Source organism: Macaca thibetana, chromosome 20 (assembly GCF_024542745.1).
Source record: "Macaca thibetana thibetana isolate TM-01 chromosome 20, ASM2454274v1, whole genome shotgun sequence".
Lineage (NCBI taxonomy): Eukaryota > Metazoa > Chordata > Mammalia > Primates > Cercopithecidae > Macaca > Macaca thibetana.
In genome coordinates, this window is record NC_065597.1 from 61,230,925 (window position 1) to 61,249,806 (window position 18,882).

The 18,882-nt window shown below is 40.0% G+C and overlaps 1 protein-coding gene and 1 long non-coding RNA gene across 3 annotated transcripts in view; one reads left to right on the plus strand and one right to left on the minus strand.

Annotated features, from left to right (window-relative positions):
* PARN (poly(A)-specific ribonuclease) overlaps positions 1 to 18,882 on the plus strand; it is a 189,496-nt gene that overhangs the window by 107,755 nt on the left and 62,859 nt on the right. The window lies entirely within an intron of this gene.
* Positions 3,219 to 18,170, minus strand: LOC126944554 (uncharacterized). The gene is made up of 4 exons (XR_007722104.1): positions 18,095 to 18,170; positions 16,276 to 16,389; positions 6,983 to 7,136; positions 3,219 to 3,718 (listed from the first exon to the last, which is right to left on the minus strand). It is a non-coding gene; the product is annotated as an uncharacterized LOC126944554 (long non-coding RNA).

Consider the following 18,882-nt stretch of genomic DNA (forward strand, 5'->3'; position numbering starts at 1 on the left):
AAAGTGGAAGGGTAGATTGAGAAACTGAGTCCTACTGAAAGTTTGGGTTTCCTTATTTGTCGTTTTAACTAAGTAATTATTTTCTTTCTCTTTGAGTCTCTGATTTTTTTTCTTTTTTAAATCATAAAGATTAATTTTTCTTCCTTACTTGTGGATTAAAAAAAAACAAATTTTTACAAAGCCCTATATAATTTGTGGTTCAGTATAGGCACTTAATTATTGCTAAGTTTATAGCTTCCCTATTCTTCATTTTTTCCTCCTAGAATTCACCAAAATGATAGAAAAATAATGGTACTGTGTACATTGTATATTTTATATGTAATGATTAAAAGAGCCACCCTGATGACAATTTACATTTTAGGAGAATATGTAGCTTTACTCAGTTTTTCTGCAGTTTTTGTTGACTTTTTTTTTTGGCAAAACTAATCACTCCATGCTCTGAAAATGACCCTGGCATTTTCATTTTCTTTACAAATAAACATATTCCCCCAGCCTCTGCTGTTCTTTCCTTTGAGGAGAGTCTCAGACTGCAAAGATGCCTGAAATGCCCTAGCAGCAACACCCAGTAGATGACAGGAGGAATCGTTAGGTGATCCGGGAATCCTTCCCAATGGGAACATCCTACCAGTTGTTTTTGCCATTGTTTTGTTGGAGTGTTTTTGTTTGTTTGCCCTGGGTGAGAATTTAGCCTTCTCCACTGAAAGAAAATTGTTAGGAGTATGTTAGAATCAACCAAGCCCTCACATTTTTGTTTTGCAACTCTGGTGAGTTGTGAAACCCATTTCTGAGGGATCCAAAGCAGTAACAAGGACACTTATCTATTATCTTCCTTTTCTACTAAAAGAAATTCAATGCCAAAGATGAATTCTTTGAAGAATAGAAAAACATGCAGACCTTTCCAGGGGTTGAGGATGTACTGATTTATATGAAGCAAGTTTTACACTTTGCCCTAGTATTTGTTTAGTGCAGTTAATATTGTAAATAAAAGTATCTTTCAAGTGCTCTTGGAAATTGGTGGATTTGACCAACTGTTAGAGCTTAATATTGGTGGGTAGGCTTTAAATGTTGATCAGAGTTGATCTTCATAATTTGTTATTTATCTTATGTAATGGATAGAGTTTAGGGTTTAAAATTTGCATCTTTCAAAGGTCCTTTCACATGAAAAACGATTGGTTATTAAACTGCTTTACCATTTCAATAAAATGTTAAAATAAACTGTTAGCCAAAGAAAAAAAATTACTAAATAATCATGCAGTAAGTCACACTTATTAAATAAAGCCATTTCTTTCCCTTGTCTCCACCTCCAGCTCAGTAACTCCTAAGTGTGCTGTTTATTCTTTCTGTGAGCCAGCAAGGCCAGCTTAGTGGTGATGTTGCCAAGAGAGTGTCCATGGGTGGGTAGATGGTGTCTGGATGCCACATCAGGGGCTATGAGTAAGTCTAACAAATAGCTGACACAGGGTTTATACTTTTCTTAGGTAGCTTCTCAAACAAGCTGTTTATCATAAGCCAAAAACATATTACCTATGTAACCTTGTAGGAGACAGATACCTTTCTCATTGCAAACGAGTGTCTTTCTTGAGAGGTCAGTCTCAGTGGTCGATGTCACCTGAGTTATTTTAATTATTTCAGAATAATTTTGTTTATAATTTAACTGCTTCTTTGGAAATTTTACCTTTTAAAAAAATTTACCTTCTGGATTCTCAGAATAATTTTATTATTCTCAGAACCACTTACTTTGAATAATAATATATATATTTTTTAAATTAAGAGACTGGGTCTTGCTTTGTTGCCCAGGCTGGTCTTGAACTCCTGGCCTCAAGTGATCCTCCCACATCAGCCTTTCAAAATGCTGGGATTATAGGCGTTAGCAACCATGCCCCGATCCCTGAGAATAATTTTTAAATTATCTTTGTTTTTCACGTTTCCACATACAACATTGAATAATTTTTAAATTCTATCAAATGTTGGAAATTGTCAGCTTACAATGTTGATTTGCATGCATTCAGAAATTATAGGGATTTCTGCCGAGACCATCTCAGTTGGGGAGACCCTAACCCAGTGGTGCTAGAGGAATTAAAGACACACACAGAAATACAGAGGTGTGAAGTGTGAAATCAGGGGTCTCACAGCCTTCATTCAGAGCTGAGAGCCCCAAACAGATTTACCCACATATTTATTAACAGCAAGCCAGTCATTAGCATTGTTTCTATAGATATTAAATTAACTAAAAGTATCCCTTATGGGAAATGAAGGGATGGGTCCAATTAAAGGAAAATGTTGGGCTAGTTAACTGCAGCGGGAGCATGTCCTTAAGGCACAGATCGCTCATGCTATTGTTTGTAGCTTAAGAATGCCTTTAAGCAGTTTTCCGCCCTGGGTGGGCCAGGTGTTCCTTGCCCTCATTCCAGTAAACCCACAACCTTCCAGCGTGGGCTTTATGGCCATCATGAACATGTCACAGTGCTGCAGAGATTTTGTTTATGGCCAGTTTTGGGGCCTAGTTTATGGCCAGATTTTGGGGGGCTTGTTCCCAACATGTCCCCTTTATTTGATTTGCAAATGGATGAAAGCAAAGGCAGCTTTGTCACAGTGAGCTACTTCTCACAGGAGTCAGGATCCACATCTGCAGACTATACAAAGAAACAACACAGATTAAAAGCACAATCATCATTGAAATCACAGAGCTTCCAAGTGTTTTTATCCATTTTAATGGCTTACTAGCTGCTAATTTATCTGTAACTCCTTCAAGCACTCCAGTTCCCGGCATTAAGGTCAGGTATGCCTGGGACACTTTAAATATTTATTCTTTAATTTTGCAATATCTAAAGACAAGTTTGTAGAGTGTCTTTCTAGATGCTTTTTTATTCTTTCCTAAATGTTGATCTTATTAAGAGCTATTAATAGTTTCCACAAATCCTTATGTTTAGCTCCTGCAATGAGCCGTATCATTTGAGGGTGAGGTGCCACTATACCACCATGGTTCCAGATAATAGGAACTTTTGCCGTACTTCTTATCATTTCTACCATGTGACCATTTTGTTCAGACCAGCTGAACATAGTGTGGCCATGGCATGCAGACTGAGAGGTGCAATTTAAACTAAACATCCCCTTAGGGGACCAATCAATAATGATTCCATAGGAATCGTTGTGCAACACCTCTGTCTGTTCTGCAGTGCAATCTTCCTAAACAAGTACGTTCATTATTTCTGGCCGGGTTCTATTTTGTTTATAAATAGGTTTTTGAAGGCGGTATGCCTCAATTATAGGAGCAGATTTATTATGGTAAATATTGAGATCAGAAAGCATGTGTAGCAGTGTTGTAGAGTGATTACATCTAGGCATTATTACCAGCCAAGATTGATAAGTATGCCTAATAAGTGTAACTGTCCTCTGTGTCAGCCTTTGTTGAAGGAATATTCACAGCAGTGATGATAACTGCTATCACAGGTACTATTAAATTACTCATTGTGACTGGTTGTCCTGCTTTCCTCAGGTTTTCTTCCGCCTTCTGTGACAGCTTCTTGATCTGTCCCCGGGTGGGTGGCTGTGTTTGACGGGTGTTGCTCGTGACAGTTAGGGTCTTCCTCAGCGTCAGTCTTGATGTGGCTGCAACTGGGGGGTCCTTGGGATCCTCCTGGAATCTCTTCCTCGGCATCTAGCTCATGATAAGGTTTTAGGTATCTTGATGGTATCCAAATCGGCTGTTGATTTTGGCCTGGAGAAACACAAGTAAAACCTCTACCCCAAGTTGTTATTTTACCTATTTCCTAACTTTTTGTTATTGGATCTCTCCACCAAATCAATTGTTCTGCTTCTGTCTTTGCGGCTGGTTTCTGTAGATGCTATTCAACTACTGATAACATCTGGCCTTTGGGCAGTCCCAAAAAATTTAAAGTTAATAATACTAGATTCATTTGCATCTGTGGGGTTCCATATTCTCTATTTCCCCCTTTCTGCTTTTGCAACTGCTGTTTTAGGGAGAGAGTCATTCTTTCCACTATGACTTGTCCTTGAGAGAATTGTATGGGATACCAGTAATGTGTTTAATATTCCACATAGAGAAAAATGTAGCTAGAGCTTGGCTAGTATAGCCTGGGCATTATCTGTTTTAATAGAGGTTGGAATGCCCATCACCGCAAAACTGCAAACGGTGACATTTAACACAGGCAGAAAACTCTCCTGATTGACATGTAGCCCAGACAAAGTGAGAAAAGGTGTCCACACATACAGGTACATAAGCTAGTTTCCCAAACAAGGGAGTATGTGTGACATCCGTTTGCCAAAGAGTGTTAGGTTCCAATCCTCGAGGATGAACTCCTCCTGTAAAAGATGAGGAATGTACCATTTGGCAAGTTGGGCATTGCTGGATAATAGCTTTAGCTTCTTTCCAGGTAATGCTGTATCTGCATTTGAGACCAGAGGCATTAACATGGGTTAAATTATGAAAACGTCTAGCATTAGATATTGCATTAGCAACTAGGCAATCGACTATTTGATTCCCTTCAGTCAAAGGTCCTGGAAGAGGTGTATGAGCCCTAATGTGAGTGATGTAAAAAGCGTGTATTCTACTTCTAACTGCTGTTTGCAGTTGGGTAAATAAAGTCATCAGTTGTTCACCTGTATGAAATCGTTAACTGAGCATTTTCAATTAACTGTGTGGAATGAACCATGTATGAAGAATCAGAAATCACATTAATAGGCATATCAAAAGCAGTCAATACCTCAATTACAGCTACAAGCTCCGCTTTTTGAGCTGAAGTATAGGGTGTCTGGAAAACTTTACCTTTTAATCCAGAATAAGAAGCTTTACAATTACTAGACCTATCTGTAAAACAATGAAAGCGCTTAGCAGGCTGCAGGTTGTTTACTGCAGGAATTGGAAATGCAAACTGTTCACTGTCTTGCTTAGCTAAGGGAATAGTAAAAACAAACAAACAAACAAAAAACAGTCTTTTGAATCTATGACTATTAAAGGCTAATTTTTTGGAATTATAGCAGGAGAAGGCAATCCTGGCTGTAATGCTCCCATAGGTTGTATAACTGAATTGATGGCTCTTCAGTCAGTTAGCATCCTCCATTTACCTGATTTTTTCTTAATTAGGAAAACTGGAGAATTCCAAGGGGAAAATGTTGGAGCTATGTACCCATTTTCTAATTGTTCAGCAACTAACTTCTCTAAAGCCTCCAGTTTCTCTTTACTTAGCGGCCATTGTTCTATCCAAATTGGCTTATCTGTTAACCATTTTAAAGGTATAGGTTCTGGAGGCTTAACAATGGCTGCCATCAAAAATTATTTCCTAATCTTTGGTGGGAACTTTGTCTTTCCTCTTGAAGTGGTTTTTTCAAACCTTGCAAATTTTTTTCTAGTACCATACCAGGGACATACCCCATTTCATGCATTGTATGTTGACTTTGAGGGCTATATAATTGTTCTGGAATTGGAACTTATGCTCTCCATTGTTGTAATAAATCTCTTCCCTATAAATTTATAGGTACAAAAGTTATAATTGATTGAATAGTCCCAGGTTGTCCATTGGGCCCTTCACAATGCAAAATATAACTAATTTGATATACTTCAGGGGCTTTACCAACCCCAACTATGTTAAATTGAGCGGGCTGGATTGGCCATGCAGACGGCCAGTGCTGTAGAGAAATGATTGAAATGTCTGCTGCTGTTTTTACCAAAGCTTTAAATTTCTCTCCCTGAATAGTTATTTCACAGGTAGGACATTTATCAGTAATTTGATTTACCCAATAAGCTGCTTTGCCTTGTTTATTTGTGCTTCAAAATCCTCCTGTTCATTTAATTTCACATTTTCCTATTCCTACATACAGCACAATCAGGAGCTGTGCTATATGCTTTCCTGGCTCTGCTTTCCAGGGAACAGAAGTAGATATAACAATTTGAATTTTCCCATTGTAATCTGAATCAATGACTCCTGTATGTATATATCCCCCTTTTAAATCTAAACTGGATCTTCCTAAAAGTAATCCTATTGTTCCTGCTGGCAAGGGTCCACAGACTCCTGTTGGGACCTTTTGTGGGGGTTCCTCAGGCAGAAGGCTCACAGCTTTTGTGCAGCATAAATCTACTGCAGCACTACCGGCTGTGATGGGGGACAGACATTTTACAGGGGTGAGGAAATAGCCTGAGCTGGAAATGCCCCAGTTTAGAATGGGGCCCGGGACGGGCCCCTCATGGGGTTTCCTGAAATCGGGTTCCCTTCTTTATCAAACTTAGAGTGACACTGATTAGCCCAGTGTTTTCCTTTTTTGCATTTTGGACATATTTCAAGCTCAGCACTTTTCTTTTTTCCCCTATCTGGTGGCCTGACTCGCTGATTTTTTCTACATTCTTTTTTAGTACGACCATGCTTTCCACAGTTAAAACAGGCTCCAGGAAACAGAGTATTTCCTTTATCCACTCTCAGTCCTGCCATTGCCTGTGCCAACAAAGTAGCTTTATTCAGATTACCTCCGATATCACCACAGGCCTTGATATAATGAACTAAATGTGCTTTCCTGAATTTAAAAGGAAAAGGCTCAAATGTATCTATAATATTTCCTTGTTGATCTGGGGAGTGTATTCTAACAGGGAACTGCCAAGCCTCTAAATCACCCTCTCATCTAGCTTGCTGAATTCCTGCCTGAATAGAACTGAGAGTGGTCGCTCAAGGCGCTGCTTGAACAGTCACTGGGGCAACTGCTTTTCACCCAGTGTCCTCTGGAAAAGAAAGATCTGGAGGGTCTTTTTCTTCAAAATAATGAGGGGGTTCAGAAGGGTAGGGATGAACCTCTCCTTCCTTTGCCACTTTAGCTTTAGCTGGTAAATAAACATGCTCTGTAACCTCTTCTGTTACTTTGCTATACTCTCCTTTCTCCTCATCATCAGTGTGAAAAAGTTCCAAGGCGGAACAAACGAGAGTCCACACTTGTCCCATTGTTACCCTGACGCTTCCAAACTCCCCTTCTTACTCACCGTGGGGATTGCTTTAAGAATACTCGGGTGTCCTCCAGCTAGTTCCACGTTCTCCAACTGTGGCTCTGGCAACGCTTCCACCTGGATTTGAGGCCCCACCTTGGGCGCCACTTCCTGAGACCCGCTTTGTTGGGGAGACCCTAACCCAGCAGCACTAGAGGAATTAGACACACACAGAGAAATATAGAGGTGTGAAGTGGAAATCAGGGGTCTCACAGCCTTCAGAGCTGAGATCCCCGAACAGAGATTTACCCACTTATTTATTAATTTTTGATATATCTGTTTATAGTTATTTTAAAGTTTCATTTTTATAAACTCTCTCTGGTTATTACAGAGTATCTCACTATGGGAATATGAGCCTGCATTTGTCCACACTCACTTTTCAGATCCTCTAAATCAAGTCACTATAATAATAAAAATCTTTTATTATGTTCTGAGTCCAGGAATGCTACATATGTTTTGTCTTTTATTTTTATTTATTTTTTTAAAAAATTATTTTACTACTATTATTTTATTTTTTATGTGTAGAGATGAGGGGAGTCTCACTCTACTCTCCAGTCTGGTCTTGAATTCTTGGCCTCAAGCAATCCCCCTACCTTGGCCTCTAAAAGTGCTGGAATTACAGATGTGAGTCACCGTTCCCAGCCTGCCTATTTATCTATCTGTCTGTCTGTCTATCTGTCTGTCTGTCTGTCTGTCTGTCCTATGTCTGTCTGCCTGCCTGCCTGCATGCCTGTCTATGTTATTTATTTATTGACCTGCCACTTCAGGATAAAAAAGTATTTATAAAAATAAAACAGGTACATATTTGTGACAGAAAATTTGGGAAACACACAATAAAGAAACATAATCACCCAGAAATAATTATGATAACATTCTGACATATTACAGTATCATGTTTCATTATTTTATGTAGGTGTAATCATACTATAGATGGACTTGAATATTTGCTTTTCACATTAACAGTTGTGAGAAGTGTTCTCAAGCTGTTTAAACTCTGTGAAATCATTTTAAATTTTAACTGACTGCATTAGATAAGCCATCAAGTTGATATGCCATAATTTATTTACTCAACAGTATTCTTATTATAGGATCTTTCATTTATTTTTTATTTTTACTACAATTTTTATTACTCTCAAACCTCTTTGGGCATAGGAATTTCATATGAAAGAAAGAACTGCAAATGGGAAATTAAAAGTCTCTAGAATTCCACTTTGCCTCTTTTTTTTTTTCCCATCACCCAGGCTGGAGTGCAGTGGCGCAATCTTGGCCTACTGCAATCTCTGCCTCCCAGGTTCAAGTGATTTTTGCGCCTCAGCCTCCCGAGTACCTGGGACTACAGATGCACACCACCATGCCTTTTTTGTATTTTTAATAGAGATGGTTTCGCCATGTTGGCTAGGCCTGTCTCATACTCCTGGGCCCAAGCTATCCACCCACCTTGGCTTCCCAAAGTGCTGGGATTACAGGCATGAGCTACCACACCTGGCCTTCACTTGGCCTCTGTTGATTACATGATAGTCAGAGAGCTGGTTTCAACAAAAAGTTTCAGAATCAGAATTTCTTATAGATTATCAGATCACCCCCTAAAGAAGGTTATATTAGTTATGCTTCTCCAACATTAAGTCTTTTCAAAACCATTCTTCTTGGCATTTCTTTGATTACTACTGAGAGAATGCATTTTCTTTCCTTTTTTGTTTGTTTTTGGAGTTAGACCTCATGCATTTTATTTTTTAATGATATTTTCTCCCACTCTTTTTCTTGTTTTAAAGGCAGTGAGGTCTCACTATGTTGGTCAAGCTGGACTTGAACTCCTGGGCTCAAGCAGTCCTCCTGCCTCAGCCTCTCAAGTAGCTGGAACTAAAGGCTCGTGCCACTGCATTCAGCTTCAAACCTATAGATAACTTGGCAATATTCTATCATATTTGTTCTATCTCCCTCTCTGCAGACACACACACACATATATACACAAGCATAATATATACATATGTGAACATGTATACATGTATTTGTTTTTTATCGCTAAACTACTTGAGAGTCAGAGATATAATGGTTCGTTTAAAAATATTTTAGTGTATTTCTCTTAAGAACACAGGCTTTTAAAAAATATTGCCCTGATATATTTATCACACTCAGGAAATTTAACACTGATATGATTTTGATATGATTTAATGTCCATGCTGTAATCAAATTTCCCCAAATGTCCTAATAATGTCCCTTACAGTTTTTCTATTTTTATTTTTGGATCCAAGCTCCAGTCAAAGTCCTGTGTTACTTTTAGTCATCATAGTTCTTTAGTCTTTAGTATCCTTTAATCTGGAACAGTTCCCCAGCCTATTTTTTATTTTCACAAGATTGACATTTTTCTGAGGAGTTCAGATCAGTTGTTTTACAGTGTCCTTCAATTTGCATATTTCTGATTGTCTCATGATAAGATTCAGATTAAATGTTTTTGGCAGGAGTACCACGTAGTTGATGTGCTCTTTTCAGTGCATCACACTGAAAGGCACATGGTATCAGTTTGTTCTGTTATTGCTGATGTTTGGTTTGACATCATTTAGGTAAATAGTGGTCACAGATTTTTCCATCGTAGCCTTCCTGCTTTGTAATAAATAAGTACTCTTTGGGTAATACTTAGAGACTGTGAAACCCTGTTCTTCAGTAATCTTTCATCCAGCAGCATTAATGTCCATTGATGATTTTTTTTAAAACATGGATTGCTTTTGAAATTTTATGACCTCTTAGTGCAAGGATGTCATTCAAATTTTACTTCACATGTTGCCTAAGCTGACACTAGAATTATTTTCAAAAGTTCAATTGGTTGTTATTATTTTGTGAATTGTGTGCTTTTCTTGCTGATTTATAAGTACACCTACATCATGATTATCATTTATTACATTTAATGAGCCATTGGTTATTAGGTACAAGACACGGTTCTGAAATCCTTGTAATTGTATGAACTACAGGTATCTTCCCCTTCCCCTCATTTTATAGGAGAAAATGATGCTTAGATTAATCCTGAGTTTTGTATTTCGCAAATATTTGTCCCGATTTGTTGTACAGTGTGTGTGTGTGTGTGTGTGTGTGTGTGTGCGCGCGTGTGTATTTTAAGAGACAAAGTCTTGCTATATTACCCAATATTCACAGGTGTGATTATAGCACCCTACAGCCTCAGCCTTGAACTCCTGAGCTCAAGGTCCTCCCACCTGAGCCTCTGGAGGAGCTGGGACTACAGGCATGTGCCACTGTGCCCAGCTCTTCTTAATCTAGTCTATGTTGCTATACCAAAGCTTTACATTTTCCATAGTATATCTGTCAGTTTATTTTTTCATAGTTTCTGGCTTTAGTGTCCTGTTCAGAAGCATTAAGCATTTAATTTATTAGGAATGAGATTTGTTCACTTGACTTTCAGTAAGTAGGATTGCCAGATTTTGCTTAAAATAGCTATGTCCCAAATATTGCATGGTATACTAAATAATAATATGTAATTTATCTGAAATTTGGCATCTTGCATTGTTATGTGGTAACTTTATCAGTAAGACTTTCCCTGACCACTTAATTTAAAATCACAACCCACATCTCAGTACTGCCTGCTTTTTGTTTTCTCCATAGCACTGCACGTACACTGTGTATTTTACTTTTTAGTGTCAGTATCTCACCATTAGGATGTAAAATCCATGAAGTCAGGCTTTTTATTTTAACTTTTAAATGGAGGCTTAACATACATGTAGGAAAATACACATGTGAAACTGTACTGCTCAACGAATTGTCTTAGGAGGGCAAAGATTTTTTTATTGTAAGTTTTTCTCAGTGCCTAAAATAGTAGGTGATCAGCAAATATTTGTTGATTGAATCAATGATATAACCTATGAGAGAGGCATTCATGTTACTTTTTCCCAAATAACTAGCCAGAGAATTTATTGATTATGTATTGCTTGTTTATTATTCTCTTGAAAGCATATTTTTTCCTTCCCTCTCCCTACTTTCTCCCTCACATAATTTTTATTTTATTTTATTTTATTATTTTTTTTTTTTTGAGATGAAGTCTTGCTCTGTCACCCAGGCTGGAGTGCAATGGCACAACCTCTGCTCACTGCAACCTCCGCCTCCTGGGTTCAAGCTGTTTTCCTGCCTCAGCCTCCCGAGTAGCTGGGATTACAGGTGCACGCCATCATGCCCGGCTGATTTTTTGTATTTTTATTAGAGATAGGGTTTCACCATGTTGGCCAGACTGGTCTCCAACTCCTGACCTCATGATATCCCCACCTCAGCCTCCCAAAGTGCTGGGATTACAGGTGTTAGCCACCGTGCCAGCCCACTTCAACCTCACATAATTTTTAATGAATATGAATAGCATAATTTAACTGTTCTCCTACTATTAACCATTTGTTTGTGTTTTAAAAACATTTTTAATTCAAAAATTTGTATATCCTTGTGCATTAAAAATTAGTCATCATTTCAGATTGTTTTCAGATGGTTTCCTAAAAGAGGAATTACTAGGTCAAAGGATATGATCCTCTCTAAGCCCCTTCTCGTTTAGACAGAACACTCACTGACAGTCAGTAGACCTCTCTGCTGAAGAATGCACACACAAGGACTGTTGATATCATGCCCTTGGTTCACTGCTTCTAAGAACAGCTTACTACCATCTGCTAGCAGAGTAGGTGGTCATTACTTTGTATCTTCCTTGACATCAGCTCCTTGCAGCCATGTGGGATCGAAACATCTTGAATTTGTATTCCAGTTCTCCTTATACCAGTTGCAAGACTTTGGACAAGTCATTCAACAGGGTCTTCAGTTTTCTCTATAAAGTGAGGGTAACAGAGCCTACAGCACTGGCAGCGTGTACTACGTGTGATATAATCTCAGGGAATGATAGCTACCACCTAAGGCAGGTGACCGTGCTGCTCAAAGCCTGCCCAGTCAGTGGTCCAGACCATTTTGGTAGATGCACGAGTGACCACTTCACCTTGGCCAAGAAATACTTGTAGGGCGAATGAGGGCCAGAACCTGAATTTATAAGACAGGATTCCCACCTTTCTGTTTTGTCAACAGGTAGGCAGGGAAAAGAGTGGTATCATAATCCCTTTCAAACAAGAGATTTATTTGAACACCTTCTCAGCTTAGGCTGCCCTCATCTTTCCTTGCATGACATATTCATGATTCGTGCATTTCTATCACCTTTGCTAAAAGAAATAGATATTGCATTACCCTTTTCTCATATGAGTCAGCTCTTTTCAGAATTGCTTCTAACCACAGAGAATTCCTTACAGCTTCCTAAGTGTTGTTTGTGCACCTAGAGTACAAATTGACCTGTGTAAACTACCCTTGTATGGACATTACATTCACCTCCTTGCTGCCAAGAAGAGAAGGTGGGAGTCTCTTCTCCTTTCTGGTGTTCTCATTCCCCAGAAAGGAGAATCCATTCAGCTAACATCAGTGCCTCTGTGGGAGGAGGTTATTCTCAAACTTCTATGAAGCCCCCCAACACCAAAGCAGAGCAGATAGGAGCACTCAGGGGCACAGCGGAGTGAGGGCGGGGCACGAGTTGAAATTTCTCTACAGTCTTATATTTTATTTAAACCATTGTCATAATTTTTTAAAAGCTATTCTACAATATGTCCATTTTACTTTAATACTATTTTTTTAAATTGCCAGATTAATTATTTAATTTTTCCTCCCTGATCTCTAGTAAAATCCATGTCCTGAGAAGTTAAGCCATGGTTCTTCAGTGGCTTGTAGTAATTGCAAGCCCAGGGCTGTTCGGAAGCAGAGAGAAGTAGCTGTATTAGCTGTTCTCTCCTGGAGAAATATCACTGCAGGTATAGAATAGCTAAAACATCTTCCTTGTCTTCAGAGAACTAGCTTGGGTACGTGTGATCAGAGGACAGGCACAGAGGCTTAGATCATGTATTTGCTAGGTACCAAGTAGAGTTACATCGTAACATTGTAAAACTTGTGTGAATTCAAATGTACTTGATGAGGCTAATTGTTTTTTAGGGTGTGAGACTGGTTTGGCTTGTCACTCCACTCAGCAAAAGTATGTATTCCAGTGAGTTGGAGATGAAATGGGAGATGTAGATTCTGCCCCTTCCTTGTGAATATCAATTTTCACACTCTTCTTGTAGCGGGCTTCTTGCTAGTTATAAACAGTGTGTGTTCATGCATGTGTGTGCATGTGTGTTTAATAACATGGTGCTCACATGCAAGCCATCTTCTTCCTCTGATGTGCTAGAGGAGAACCAGTAGTGTGTTGGAAAAACCAGCTGTGTTGGCTTCGCTGAGAGACGCATGTTCTCCAGTGTGAAGAAAGAAGTTTCAAGGGTAATTTTAACTAAAAGCAAAGTTCAACTTTAGCGTCCCCACCCCTTTCCCCACGCATGAATACTCTGTTGTGACTCCAGTCTTAGATGCTTTCCCTGAAACCAACTGTGGAAAGCACCTCAATTCAAAGATAAGAAAACAGTTGCCCAGAGAGGCATGTGGCCTTCCAATAGTAGAGCTGTCTGCCCCAGAGTATGCACACTCATTCCATTGTGCCTTCTGCTCATATGATGTTTGTTAACTCTTTTAAATCCTGAACCAGTCAAAAAAACATTTTAAAAAAATAATCTAAACAGCATTTAGCTAAGGCCTCTAGAGAGCTGAGTGCAAGGTGTGCCTGTGCTATTTCCAGAAATGGCAGTGATTTATGCCTGCACTCTGGCTTGAGTTGTGACAGAACAGGCTCCAATGGGTGTGGTTTTAGTGCCTTGTCTGTGATTTTCAGGATACATTCAGGTAACTACTTCCTAATGCATTCACCAAAGAGCATGCTTGTGGGCAGAGCATGTGCTGGGGAGAATGCCAGCTGTGAGCGGGGGAACAGATGACTCAGCATTCCAGCGGGCTGCCTGCCCAGGGACTCTCACCATGACAGCTTTAATAACATGGTGGCACATTGCCTGGTAACCTGAGGGTGGGGTTTGTTTCTACCTACTATACCAAAAAGCCTTCTATCAACTATTGGCCAACCACATCACGGTGGGGTAAAAGATAAACTTGGCTCTGCAAGCTGACTTTCTTTTTCTAGTTTTCATGCCTCTGCCTACATTTTAACATTCATTCCCTTTTTCTTTCTATTTTTGTTTGTTTGTTTGTTTGGGACAGAGTCTTGCTTTGTTTCCCAGGCTGGAGTGCAGTGATGCAATCAAGTGATCCTCCCACCTCAGCGTCCCAAGTAACTGGGACTACAGGCGCACACCACCACTCCGGACTAATTATTATTATTATTATTATTATTATTATTATTAGGTAAAGATGGGGTCTTACTCTTTTGCCCAGGCTGGTCTCGAACTCCTGGGCAGGCTCAAATAATCTGAAAGTGTTGAGATACAGACATGAGCCACTGCAACCAACCTGCTCGCTTTTCTCATTTGTATACTATGTAAAGGTGGAAGCTGGATAGTTGACTTCCATATCATGTCCTCGAGGGAATTAGTTACTGAAAAGATGGTCTTTTTTATATTAGTTAAAATTATTTCATTTGCTATTCAGACCTCTGGACTATTTCCCTGCGTGCCTCATAGCAGAAGAGTCTGTAGCAATGGACCTGCTTGCCACAGATTTGATTTTGGCAGAACAGATCTGGGTGTAGCCTTAGAAGCAAGCTAGGCTTTTTCTTTTCTGTTGGTAAAGGCCTCTAACTGCTGCCCTAAGCTGGCATAGGACACAGGGTGCTATCTGTGAGCTCACTGGAAAAATGTGGTTTGTGGAGCTTTAGAGCTGGGTTCCACGAAAGCTGCTTTCAGGTACTTTTTTTTTCCTCCATCAAAATCTCAGCATATGCAAAGGCAGTAGAAGCAAATTCATTCATTAGACATGCTTTAAAATGAGATTTTGCTTATGCTAGAGGCATTAGATGTAGGACTTTAGAATTAGAATCTAAAGGGTGGTAATATTTTTTTCTAGGGAAAGAAATGTAGAGAGTACTTTATAAAAACCACAAGAGTAGGCAGGGTTGGTGGCACGTGCCTGTGCCCTGGCTGCTTGGGAAGGTTGCTTGAATCCAGGAGTTTGAGGCTGCAGTGAGCTGTGATCACACCTGTGAATAGCCATTGCACTCCAGCCTGGGTAACATAGTGAGACCCTGTCTAAAAAAAAAAAAGTAAAAGATAAAATTTACAGCGTTCCATTATCAATCAGAAACCATTCTAAGCTAGGCACAGCGGCTCACACCTGTAATCCCAGCACTTTGGGAGGCGGAGGCGGGAGAATTCCTTAAGCCCAGGAGTTCAAGACCAACCCTGGCAACATAGTAAGATCCCACCTCTACAAAAAATTTAAAAATTACCCGGACATGATGGCATGCTCCTGTAGTCCCAGTTCCTCGAGAGGCTGAAGTGGGAGGATAGCTTAATCCTGGGAAGTTGAGGCTGCAGTGAACCATGGTTGTGACACTACATTCCAGCCTGAGTGACAGAGTGAGACTGGGTCTCAAAAAATAAAAAATGAAAGAAAACATTCTGTGTTCTGCTATACGTATACATGACTTTCAGAAGTTGTTTTTCAATTTCCTAATTTGTGTTGAGTATTTTGACATTGTAGGAAACTCTCAGGTCACTGAGAATTTTAAAATATGATGTTATAAAATATTCAAAAATACTTTGACATGTTATAATATCACACTTGCCATTGCATTAATATTGTTTTTATTTAAAAAAATTTTTGGAGACAAGATTCCCATTGTTGCCCAGGCTGGACTTGAACTCCTGGGTTCAAGTGATCCTCCCGCCTCCTCCTCCTGAGTAGCTGGGATTACAGGCACGTGCCTCTTCACCTGGCTTGTTTTAGTGTTTTATATTTATCTCTTTTTGGCTTGACTTTTTTATCTAACCGGTTGGTTTTACAACAAATGTTTAAATAGACAAAAAAGCTCTACATTAATTTCTCTTTAGAATGTAGAAAGCAAAATGAATACTTAGAACAATTTAGAGATTTAATGACTTGAGTCTGGAAAGCTGAACAATGCCAGTATCACTTTTTTAAAAATCCTATTCTCCTGCTGGCAGAGAATTTCACAGATCCTTTTAATGTCCAGGAGTGGTGAAGAACTTGTTACTTCTTTGAAGTTTGGGAGTTGCAACCTTCTATTGATAAAAACAGTTTCTCAGCAAATGTGAAAAGTTCGCTCTCCCTGATTCTCGTGCAGGCTCACTGTCTCCTCCCACTTCCTCTCTCTGTCCCGCTCTCTCTCTCTCTCTCTCTCTCTCTCTCTCTCTCTTCCTTCTCCTTCTCCCACCCCTCTGTATTACCTGTGTTAGACTCAAGAGTAATGTCACTCATCATGCTGCTTCTCCTAGCGGCCTAACTTGCTCCAGTTCAGATCTGAATGCTGTTTTTAGGTCTGATGTCAGCAGCAACAGCCCCTGTAACAGGGAAGCAGCTTACTTAAGGAAAAAGAAAATAAAGAGCTAGAATAGTCCTCCTAAAATCCCAAATCCACAAGGAAATGATGTGGTCATTTAAAAGCAGAAATAACAATATAAGTGTAGAATCATTGTGTTAAATGCCCAGGCAGGATGGGACTTTAAAATCAAAACAATTCTTACTCAGATTTGCGCCACCATTCGGGGACATTTGGTGATCCTCGGGGTTTCAGTGTGTAGGTTCTAGACAGAACTCACCAATACAATAAATTAGTCATTGGGCACATTGCCTCATCAAGGCAAAGAGTAAAATTGATGTGAAAAATAAAAATAACATCTTCATTCTTTATCCATTTCCCTTTTGGAGAAGTGTGACTCTTTTTTTTTTTTTTTTAAGAAGTGTGACTCTTCCGAAGTCAAATATTGCCAGTTACAACAAGTACATTTCATCGTCCCAAGGCAACCTGTAGTCTGGAGAGAGGATTTCATTCCCTTCCTTTAAAATAAACTGTTCTCTCTCCACAGAGGATGGGAAGCACAGGCACAGGGCTCCATGAAGGCACGGAGGATCTGGCCTGGTGTTCAAGGAGGTGGTGTTGGCATTTTTTCAAACCTTCTTTGTGGTGACAGATCGTGTGTGATGTGACCTGGAGCTGCTCTGCATCTGTAGGTGGATTGCAGGGCTAGCGGGTGGGAAGAGGTGAGAGGCAGGCCTAGGAAGAGGACTCTTGTTCATAGTGCAGCATCCTGGCACCATCAGGAAAGCGCTGAGTGCTTCCAATGCTGGGAGCATGGCAAGGGATGGTTAAAGGGAACCAGAGACAAAATTGTCCCATTTACAATTGATATGGAATTTCTGTGACTCTCTCTTTAATAGGTTGGGAGAAGCTGCTTTTGGTGACCAACACCCTCCCTCCGAGGGGCCATGACTCACCTCAGAGGTGAGCTAGCTCAGCTCTGCTTGGCTGATAAGGACCCATCATTCTGTTTCTCCAGTTCCCCTCCTCTCCTCGGGGGTTTCACTTGGTTAATGAATAAGCTGAGTCATGAGGTGTAAGTAAATTCTCTTTTTTTTTTTTTTGAGATGGAGTCTCCCTCTGTTGCCAAGCTGGAGTGCAATGGCACCATCTCAGCTCACTGCAACCTCTGACTCCCTGGTTCAAGCGATTCTCCTGCCTGAGCCTTTTGAGTAGCTGGGATTACAGGCACATGCCACCATGCCCAGCTCATTTCTTTATTTTTAGTAGAGACAGGGTTTCATCCTGTTGACCAGGATGGTCTCGCTCTCCTGTCCTCGTGATCCACTTGCCTTGGCTTCCCAAAGTACAGGCGTGAGCCACCGCACCCGGCGAGTAAATTCTATTATCAGATGAAAACCACTTCAAAACATCCACAGAGGCACATTTAATGAAAGTGTAAATAGTGCAGCCCAGCAGCTCCTATATTAGCTTACTCACAAACAGACTACGCTCTTCAGCTGCCAAAACCTATAAGCCTTAAAATATGTGCTGCTCTGTCAGGCTGTTTGCATACATGGCTATGGGAAGTAGAAGAAACATGGAGCACTGTGCTTTATCACCGTATCACTAATATTGTGGCAGATTTAATACTTCACAAACAGCCCAACAAGTTGCCAAAGTTAGCTAGGTTCAAAAGTGTTGTCTCAATGCAGGCGTGTGTATGCCTGTTAGGTATATATTTGTACCTGGCATCCGAAGTTCCTGAGAACTAGTCCAGTTGAAAGGACCCAACTTGAATCTGTAGATGCAGCCACTACCTCCAGCCAGCGCTTCAGTTACACGCAGGCTGTGATGAGGTTGTGTCCTAAATGTTCTTTTGTTGATTAACCTTTTAGAACACAAAGCACATTGTCGCATAGTAATGCTGTTTTGAATGGTGGGTGTCAGTGAGCTGTGGTGTTTTATAGAGTTCAGGTCAGGCAGGGCCTGTTTCGTGGGTCAGGAAATCAATGCTGGTAGGTGCCAGCATTAAAAAAAAAGAGGGGAGAAAGTCGACGAAAAGGACATACCAGAGTGGGTTTCACGTAATATAAGTAGGTATTGTTTAGTGATACTGTTACAATTTAAAACCTATTGCAGGCTGTATGCTGGCATTAAATTGGGAATCCCTCAGGCAGGGGAAGGGGCGTCAACAACAGGTTAAGTACTGGCTGTGCATGGCAGTCCAGCACGGTGACATCAGGCAAGTTATTTTAACATGTCTCAGGCACTGTTCTGTCATATTCAAAATAAGACTGCTTTACAGGGGTAGGATTAGAGATGGAAGAAAATAGATTAACGTGTTAGGATATAGAATAACGTGTTAGGATTAGAGATAGTAGAGTACCTGGTGCTTAGTAACCTCCCTATAAACCATGATTGGTATCTGTTTGTACTTCTTTATGATATGTAATAAGCAGACCTTAAAGATACAGCATTAACTAAACCGTGTACTATTTAGTCTTCCCTGGAGTGGAATTTATTCAGACTTCTT